Genomic DNA, 9,526 nt, shown 5'->3' with positions numbered 1-9,526 from the left:
CACATTATTGCACATTGTTATTTAAGTCTGTGATTCAAAGGCATATCTAAGGGGGAATATGGGACCCTGAGGTTTAGCTGAGGAAGCATTAGAGGTTGTACATTCAAATAAAGTGCTGCACATTATGAATAGAGACAGTGAGAGATGCTTCCTCTTCTCTGCCAGATGACACTAATGCAGCGTGTTTGTCGGTGTCTGTTGAGCGCAGCCTCTCGTCCTCTGAGTCTGGTGAGCAGATGCTGACGCACAGCTGTGAGTCTGTCTCACCTGAGTTTAACATCCGCGCTGCAACTCTCTGGTGCATCGGGAGCAAATGAAAGAGAGCAAAACAGCCTGCGTCTGACATCAGCTCAGTGGTGTGGAATCACAAGAGAGCCTGGGAAAAAAGGAAACAGCAGCAAAGCATACATTTTGCATATTAAAAAGAATAGTCTGTTAGAATAAGTATTGTGAATCAGGGGTTTATGCTCAACTTTTAATCTTTTTATATATGTTTGCATTCATTTATTGTCACTGGTATGGCCTCTTAAGAAGATATGTTTTGAACATTTTAATATTAGAGGTCCTTCCAGCTGTAGTTTTGTTTGTGTCTTTGTAGTTGTACACAAGGTGAAGTGTGACATTCTTTGGAGAAACTTAGATAAAAAAAAGAACTCTTCCTTTCATATTCCTTTTGACTTTCTTGCAACATTTCCCAGATAAGGAGTTGCCGTTCTTCGTAATATTCTCATAAGAATTAGTTTGATTCAGACTGTACAGTATTTGCATTTCAAAAACATTTTACGTTTGCTAAATTCTCTTTTCAGATTTTTTGTTGTCGATTGTTATCTTTTTACTTTATTTTTCTTTTATCCATTATGGTTTTAAATAATGAAACTGTATCCGTCAATTTGTTTGTCTCTTTACTTTGCTATCAAAATGCAGTCGAGAAGTCTAAAGAAGAAAGACCGATACAAATAGAGATACAAAGACGGTTATTAAGGCATGTTTGTGCTATAATTAATGTGGTTTAATTGAATCTTTCTTTAATCATCCCTAAACATCATTCTCATCAGCTTCAGACACTCTTGTATTAATTATTTTGTTCCCAATGATTTTGCTTCTTTAAAAATGTCCCTCTAATTCAGAGTGCTATTAAAGCTAGGCAGGTATGACATGAAAAATGTTTTTTTTAAAAGACCAAATCAGCACAACAAAGTGGAGAGAGTCAATTAAGATGATGAATGACTAATAGATGAGCCTTAAACAAAAAATAGAACATTTACTGTGCCATTCCTGTTTCATACATCAAGAGGCGAGCTATAATGAGCATCCAGGTACAAAGCCACCATCTTGAGCCCGCGGTGAACAAGCCAGAGTGTGATTAATTGAGTTTGTCGCTCTGCCTTGTTCCCCCCGTGCTCTGAAGAGTTGCTCTGAAGTGATGACAGTCTATCCATTTAAAACCAGTTTTCTAAATGGCATTAATTTCCTCAAAGAAGCATCTGCTTTGGTGTCACATAATGGCAGCAATAATGAGATTCTCCTTCATGAGAAAGTTCTGTTGCTGTGGAGACGGAGCGGCTCTTTAACGCTTAAGATGAGTGTTAACGCCTGTGATGTGACTCCTACAGCACTCTGTGTCCCAGAGCTTTTAAGATCTTACATTCCTGATGTGTAGTTTATTATTAATGTCTGTCTTTGAAATGTGAAGCTCATCCTGCATATTCATGTTAAACCTTTGGATTTGCACTTTTCTCGAGCGGTTTGATACACATTTACCAAATAGGGGAAATATAAATGTTTAATAGATTTACATCACTAATTGAATATAGTTATTGGTTTTACTCAAATATTCTAACTATACCAAACATACACAATACAGAGATGACTCGAACTGAGCTGTATTAATTCTCTTAAGGGTTCATTTACCGTCACATCCATTTTGTATTTTACAATAGTACTTTTAGTCTCTGAAAGGATAATGCTGTGCAGCCAAACACTTTTCAAGCATTCTTTAGTTTTCAAAGATACTGAATATATTTAGTTATGAAGAAATCTGTGTGAAATGGTGCACCAGAGTTGAAGACGATGAAAGAGTTGGAGACATTAGAAGCGCATCCTATCGTTATGGTTTGCTTTCTCTCCTCTATTTGTGTTGAAAAACCATCAGTACACATTCCTCCACAGACGCCATGTTAGACTGTGGTTATGAAAACACTCTTTATGTCTCTATATCAGCATCTTTACTGATGTGTGTTACATACTGTATACTGGGTGCATCCCTGCTACTTTGTGGGTAAATGGTGTGATGCCACGTTTAGTCGGGTTTCACGGCCAGCTTTCCTCTGGGGCTGCAGACGGTACAGAAACATTCGATGAATAAAGTGTCAGACAGGAAACATGTGAAAGCAGAGACAACAAAATACAAGAAAATCACTATCTTAGTTTAGCTTGTTAGCATAACATTTCAAGACTTTACTTTTGAAGGTATTTTGAATTTGTTTTAACATGATTATTATAGTCCAGATGAACGATGATGGGAACCGAAGTCCTCTGACAAACAGATTCATGGAAGGCCATCCAATAGTTGTTCAGGTGAATCAGTTTGGACTAAAGTGGCTGATTGTAGCCAACACGCACAGAACTAAAGACCTATAAGAAAGATAATCCATCATCTAATTCTCACGTATGCACTTATGGAATTTAAACTGTCCTTGAAAAACAACATTTTAACATTAGAACTTAACATAAAAATGTACCCTTCTTCCCTTCTTCTCTAAGGATCCTGACATTCCTGCGTATTACCTCAAACCGACCAACATGTGACTCACATTTCCACATATTGTGGAAAGATGAGCATTGCTTTGTTGCAACTCTGAGTGGCACAGGTGCCTTCTCCTGGGTGAGAAGCACATTGGCCGAGGACACCAGCCATCATTTAATCAGAGTGCCGCAGCATCTGCTCTCCGGTTTTTAAATAGATCGTATAAAGAGGCGAGGAGGACTGCTCTCAGTCTCTTCATGCCATCCATTCACAGCAGGAAACAAAAGCAAGCCAAACTGTATGTATGATTTACAGGTGCGTGTGGAGTTCAGCTGGGATACTGAGATGAAGGTTGTGATTTGTACAGGGGCCAATGCTTGCTAAAATCACCAGATGGCTGCCTGAATGAATGAGAAACTGAATGAGTTCGTGCAAAGACTCATTTCTGGAATTAAGTGGTTCCTATTCTCGTAACTTTGACCAAAGAGTAGTGTCAGTAAGGGGAGTCATGATGGCATGAATAGCCGCTTTCACACCAAGCACTTTGCCGTACTTAGTGCTCAGCACTTAGTACCCCCATGGAACTAAAGAGCAGATCGCGTTCACATCGGAATAAATTCCCTGAGGGAGGATTAGGCAAATGAAGCCGCTGACGTCACTTCTTCTTCTTCTTCTTCTGCTTTGGGTTTACTGGCAGGCCGCAAACAACTTCACGGCGTATACTGCCACCCGAAGTCCCCGGCCGGAAGTCCCCGGAGTTGGTGACTGGCTTCAGTAGAAGCTGCTGGGACTCCCAGCACCTTCCGAGTAAATTGCCAGAACGCCAACACCTCCTCATCACTCCACCGCTCCCATGTTTTTTTTTGTGTTGCAATAAGTTATTCTCTCTCCGTTGGTGCGCGGGGTGAATGCTAATGCTAATAATGCTGATGCAAGCAAATACAACGGCGGCCTCACAACATTTTTCAGAGTTTTACGGGGAGTGGTTTGCAATTCACCCAGCCAATCAGAAATTGGTACTTCTTTATCCCAAGACTACCACCTCTAGCATGCACTAAACATGGGGGTAATAGTTCTTTTTTTGGTGTGAACGCAAAATTCCAGGCACTATCGGAACTAAACGGTAAGTAAAGGGTAAAAGTACTCCGGTGTGAAAGCGCCTATTGAGTGGTAGAAGATGGGACTTATTGGCCGAGTGTAAACCTTTTTCTCCAGACAAATAGTGTCTATCTCAAACAGAACAGGTGCTGTAAGTCAGTCATGATGGAGCTTTGCCTCCAGGGTTTCTCACAGCTGTTGGTACAGACAGCGTTCAGTCTGCAGAAGATACTAGATTGATATATACTGTCAAAAATATCACAAAAAGGGACATTTTTCATTGTCTTCTTGTTGTTTGTACTTAACTTGTGGTTTCTTATTGAAGTGTCTGTTAAATATACATAGGGTGAAGCATATCACATAAATGTATGTTTTTAAAGCTATAGCCCTATGAGTTTAACTGTATTATTTTTACAATCTTTCTGGTGCAAATAAGTTTCTTCCCTTTTCTCTCTTTGCTTTCTGTTAACAGAACTTAATTGAAAGATAATTTACTTAAAACTACATTGATCAGCAGATCTGACAGCGGAACAATATACAGTAGTGTCTAGGGACATAAAGATTTAGACAATTTAACTTATCAGTATTTCCTTTTGTGGGTGACAATTAACACTAAGCACATCAAAACTAATTTTCATTTATTATTGCTTAAGCTTTCATCCCGTCTTGAAACAATTATCATTTCATGTTTTTTGAGGGTAGATGGAAATGACGGCCTTTAGACTGCAAAATGACACTGACTTTGAGGTAAATGGAGGCTTCCTGTATGTTGGTCACATGGAGCTGTAGTGTGAGGAGGCACAGAGCTCTCTGGACAGAGATGAAGAGGCAGAGCAAACGCTGGCTGTGCGCTGAGCTCAGATGTTCTGTCCTTCTGGCGATAATTAACTTTCACTGCAGGAATTTAACTGTGTGACACAGAAACCTCTGGCGCTCTGAGATGTCAAAATGTATGCTAGATAAAAGTTATACTCAAATGCTGTATGCACATTTTTGTAGAAAATAATATTTAATCCATTATAGGAGAAACAGTAAATCCTTTAAAAAGGTGTTGGGTGCAAAAGCCTGAAATCATGACAAACTTAATTATTTAATCCTAAAGCATCATCTTAAAAAAAACTCAATTTCTAAATAAGGATACTGCCTAGTAGTTTGTAACAAAGGCTTGCACTGTAGGAGGGACTATGGTGTCCACCTCAGAGGCCTCAAACTTTGTGTCTTTGGGAAATGTTGAGTGTGATTTATGAGGTCCTTCACAACAAGGAGAATATATCCATAGATCATGTGTCAGGGGTAGAGCACATTATGAGAACAGATACATCAACAGTGAGACCCTTATATTCAATATGTCATTGTGACGGCCTTGGATCTGTGTTAAAAAACTCAATATCATGAGCATGAATTGCCAGGACAGCTAGATTATCCAACGTTTAAATTGTTATTCGCTTTAGACCATGCAAAACCTGTCCTTTGAAATTACAATAGAGGCAAAAAAGAAAACATCTATTAGTGCCACTTTGTCTCCCCATGTAGTGCCAAAGCTCGTCGGTTTTATGCTGGAGCCTAAATTGTCCATGTTCGTCCTTTTTGTTATCATGGTTTAGTTTGGCTTAAGCCACATTTGGAAACATAACATGATGTACTTTCTTGCACACAACTGAGAGTCCCAGGTGTGAGTTTGTTTATGGGTGAGTGTGCTTATGTTCATGCATGTGTTCATGTGCACCTGCTTTATTCCTTAAAACGTGAGAGTCTATCAAAACCGTTTAACTGCAGATAACGTCCTCTCCTGACTGAGGGCTGGATCTCCCGTTGAGATCATCTTTACATGGTTTTTACTCTGCCTCATTGGCTCGTTATAATGATATTAGCACATTGCCGAGAAACCTGCTTTTGTCTTGACCGAACATATTGTACAGTAAAGGTTAAATGTGAGCTCCAGGGAATTTTCCATTAATGCATTTTACTGTGAAATTAAATTATGGTACGAGGCTCTTAAATTATCACCCACATTTTCCAGCATACTTATTTGTTCCTCCTCCTTCATGATTTAATTGATTAAGTAGCAATTTATCCTAACCATTCTGGCCTTTAAAAGATGTCTCACAAGAGATGTCCCTTCACAACCCCTTTGTATCCTTTGTCAAAAAATACTATCCTCTTCTACCTCCATAGAGTACATCTCAAAGGAACACTTGCGTCATGTCTTTTACCTTTCTAACCTTTCAGAACTTTTACTTGTCTGTGTTATTTATAGGCTATAAATAACACAGAAAAGTAAATGAATACTAAATAAATCAGTTTTCCTCTTTATTATTAGGTTGGCGATTATCGTTTACTCCATGAAACGTCAAAGAAGGCCAAACTCCACAAAGCTATACGTGACAACAGAAATTGCAAATACCAAACTTATTTTTTGATAATAATAGTTAACAATGATATGTAACAATGAGGAAAAGGAAATCCTTTGGCTGGAATAAGAAACACATTTTAATTGTTGAATAATAGTGTGCATGTTCATCTAGTAGTCAATGTAATGTCAATGACTAAACAATGTTAAAAGTACAATTGTAATGAATAGCCCAGCATTAAGTTAACATTTGAGAATGCAACACATTAGCCTCAGAAGGCTAGCTTGCTTAATGGCTTGGCACTAAATTGATTGTAGATCATAAATCTAATATTTTAAATCGCAATCAAGTGGACTCGTCTCAATCTTGGTTTGGATACAGATCTGAAAATATGATGGATGCAACGTCAGTTAAACTGTAGTTGCTATGGCACTTTACCAGTAGCAAGTGCCATAGCAACAGAATGACCAACTGCCAGTCTCAGAACACCATCTGTACACTACAAATAAACAAGATGACTTCATTAAGGGTCTCTAGATAAATACACAGATGGATACACACAAATACAATTCTGGATAGCAAAGGTCCAGTCAAATGTGGCTTTTCAAAAATAAACTAAAATATTTCATTTAATCAGATTAGTATCTGAAATTTGATTTGAAACCAGGGATACATAATCTGTAACAAGCTGTATAGGGATTAGTAGAGGCTGTTCATCAACTACATCTGAAGAGAAAATGTTCTTCCGTTTCAAAACAAAGCATTGATTAGATTGAGTTAAATTCTTTAGCTTCCTGTTGTATGGTGGATTACTCAACTGCTCGCGTTTTTCCAGTCTATTACTCGTGCACTTCATGCCTCCGTTATCTTCTCTCCTGACTGATTCAAACAACGATCCGTTCAACCATCAAATCCCAAATCACAGGTTAGTTTACTTCCCTCAAACAACCCCCACTCCCAGAGTCCATCTGTCTCACCCGCTGACATCAGAGCGTGTGCATTGTTGGGGTCAGTGCTCAATAGATATTCCCGAGCACAAACAAGAGTTCAGGACGGCCTGTGGGCTATTATAGTTACTAGAAATGTTTGAAAAGCATTTTCAATTCTGAGGTCACTCTTTATACAATTGCTTCTACCAGATAACACAAGAGCACTCTATTTCTACTCAATTGTGCATAAATTGTTACATCTTTTTTTATCATTAAAATCTACCAGGAAACTGTTTTTTTATGAATCCTCTTGAAAAAAAGTATAAAAGAATAACCCTGTACGACCTTAACATCCTCTGCCCATTATAGTCTGTATTTCTACAGTTTATAATGCAACATTTTCCAACATTTTCATAACATCATGCACTGTCACTGCCAATATAAATGTGCTTGCTCTATACAATATATTTAGACATATTAATAATAATACAGTTCGTATAGTTAAGATACATTATATACACCTATGTACCTTTTTTTCTCAACATAAAGTACTTGTGTACATAATAGTCCTATCTATTCTTTACATTTAATTACGTGTCCAGCTTAGTGGTCCTTGTTCCTCAGAGGTTATGTCTATTTATTCAGTACATTCAGAGAAAAAAGTCAAATATCTAGGATATGTACTCATACTTGTCTAATAAAGCTCATTCAGATTCAGAAGGTTGATTGTTCAATCTGATAAGTTTGACAGGAACATACATTTAAGGTCTTGGTTGTATACAATTATTCTATATCATGGGTTGTTTCGTCTATTTTATCTGTGAAGATTAAATTAAAGTCAAGCAACTATAAACCCAGTTACAGCATTAGTGTCTCAAAGGAGATGCTTCTGGTTGTTTCACCATTTTGAATTTGCTTAATGATGGCCTTTGCCAAACATAAAGCCTAATTCAAGGTTTAAAATAAATGACAAGCTCTCACAGCGCCTTTCCTTGAGACAGGAGGGCCACCTTCGGCCTGCAGGAAGACACTTCTCATTAGCTCGCCTCAGCATTTCCACAAGACAAAGGCCACAAGACTCGTCATATCTACAGAGACAATGCAGAGGTGGCGCTTTGCCTGGCCCCTTTCCTCCTTCAAAGTAGATTAGATGAAAGAAAAATCGCCCTGCGGACAAAGATAATCTGCAGGTTAAGGGGGAAACGTGAACTGTGCAGAAAGTCTTTCCTTAGGAGCTTTTTAAAAAGAACTTCCACTTTGTGTCCCTTTTTTCTAGATGTCATTAGGACTGAGTTAAAAGACTCAAGCAAACAAAAGGTCATTGATTCATTTGTGCTAAAGGGTTCGCTCATTTAACAGCCTAAACTCAAAGCACTAGTCTCTGGCAGATTTTCAGCTGGATTCATGAGCGTTTAGCCTGGCAACTTTAAAGAGTGGCTTTACTGAGGAAAAGTGAAAACACGTGTTGACTATTTCTCAAACTTTACTCTTTGGCTTCCACCCAATTGCTTGCATGTTGGCATCACAGTCTGCGACTGTGTTGTACATAATGTGCTTTGGGCTTTACCTTTCCCACTGCGTCTCTTCTCATTGCTATTTTGGCTCGGACATTGCTAAACAAACTAACCTAAAGGCGCAGTGGGAATACTAGCTTGTTGTGCCTTTTATTTGAGAAGATGCCACATTCAGGGATGTTCGGAGTATACTGCCAGCCTCAAATATTGAAATCCTAAACTGATTACAAATGAACTGCCTCTTCCAAAAGGCAACGAGCCAAGTTTAAAGTCTGACAGCAAACTAAAAGATAAACCCATATCTTACTTTATTTGGTCCAATAAATATTCAGGACAGACTCTCTAAAACCTTTATCAAAGTGGACAGGTCTACTGCTGCATTGCTCTGTGTTATTGAAGTTGAGAAACATCCTGCTTGTGTCCATTTAGGACTCAATGTGACCATCTCTTTCCAGGCCTCTGTTGGTCCCTGCAGGTGTAGCAGCCGATCATGCAATTACCCACCTCAGGCCTGCAGTGGTCTCCGAACAATCAATAACTACTGTTCACTGGATGGGGATCCAGCAGTGTCACATTTCTGAAATGTAGTACTGCAGCAAGTTACAGAATCAGATAAGGCAACATTTTGTCAGGATCTCCAGAGATATTGAGATGCCAGAGGCCATGGTGGTGAGATCTGACACTAACCCTAACCCTATTTAAAGGTCACCTGTTATGCAAAATCCCCTTTTTCATGTCTCTTATACATCAACATGTGCCCCCTCTGTGTAAAGAGATTCTGAAAGTTTCAGGAAAAAAGATTCGCTCTCTTTTTGTCCTGATCCATTTCTATAAAAACCTGTCTGAAAATGAGCTGATCAGATTTTGGCCACTTTATGATGTCATAAC

General features: G+C 38.7%; 1 long non-coding RNA gene across 1 annotated transcript in view; it reads right to left on the bottom strand.

The window, feature by feature from the left end:
• Nucleotides 1-6,675: 6,675 nt before the first annotated feature.
• The window catches only part of LOC104956965 (uncharacterized), an 8,697-nt gene continuing 5,846 nt past the window's right edge, over nt 6,676-9,526 (bottom strand). Inside the window, exons 2-3 of the long non-coding RNA XR_799615.1 lie at nt 8,974-8,976; nt 6,676-6,687 (exon numbers count right to left, since the gene is read on the bottom strand). This is a non-coding gene — a long non-coding RNA (uncharacterized lncRNA). The remainder of the gene's footprint in view (nt 6,688-8,973; nt 8,977-9,526) is intronic.

This window comes from Notothenia coriiceps, unplaced genomic scaffold (assembly GCF_000735185.1).
Source record: "Notothenia coriiceps isolate Sejong01 unplaced genomic scaffold, NC01 NC01_scaffold00026422, whole genome shotgun sequence".
In the NCBI taxonomy this organism is placed as follows: domain Eukaryota; kingdom Metazoa; phylum Chordata; class Actinopteri; order Perciformes; family Nototheniidae; genus Notothenia; species Notothenia coriiceps.
Note: the sequence above shows the minus strand (reverse complement) of the source record. Positions and strands in the feature narration are given on the sequence as shown.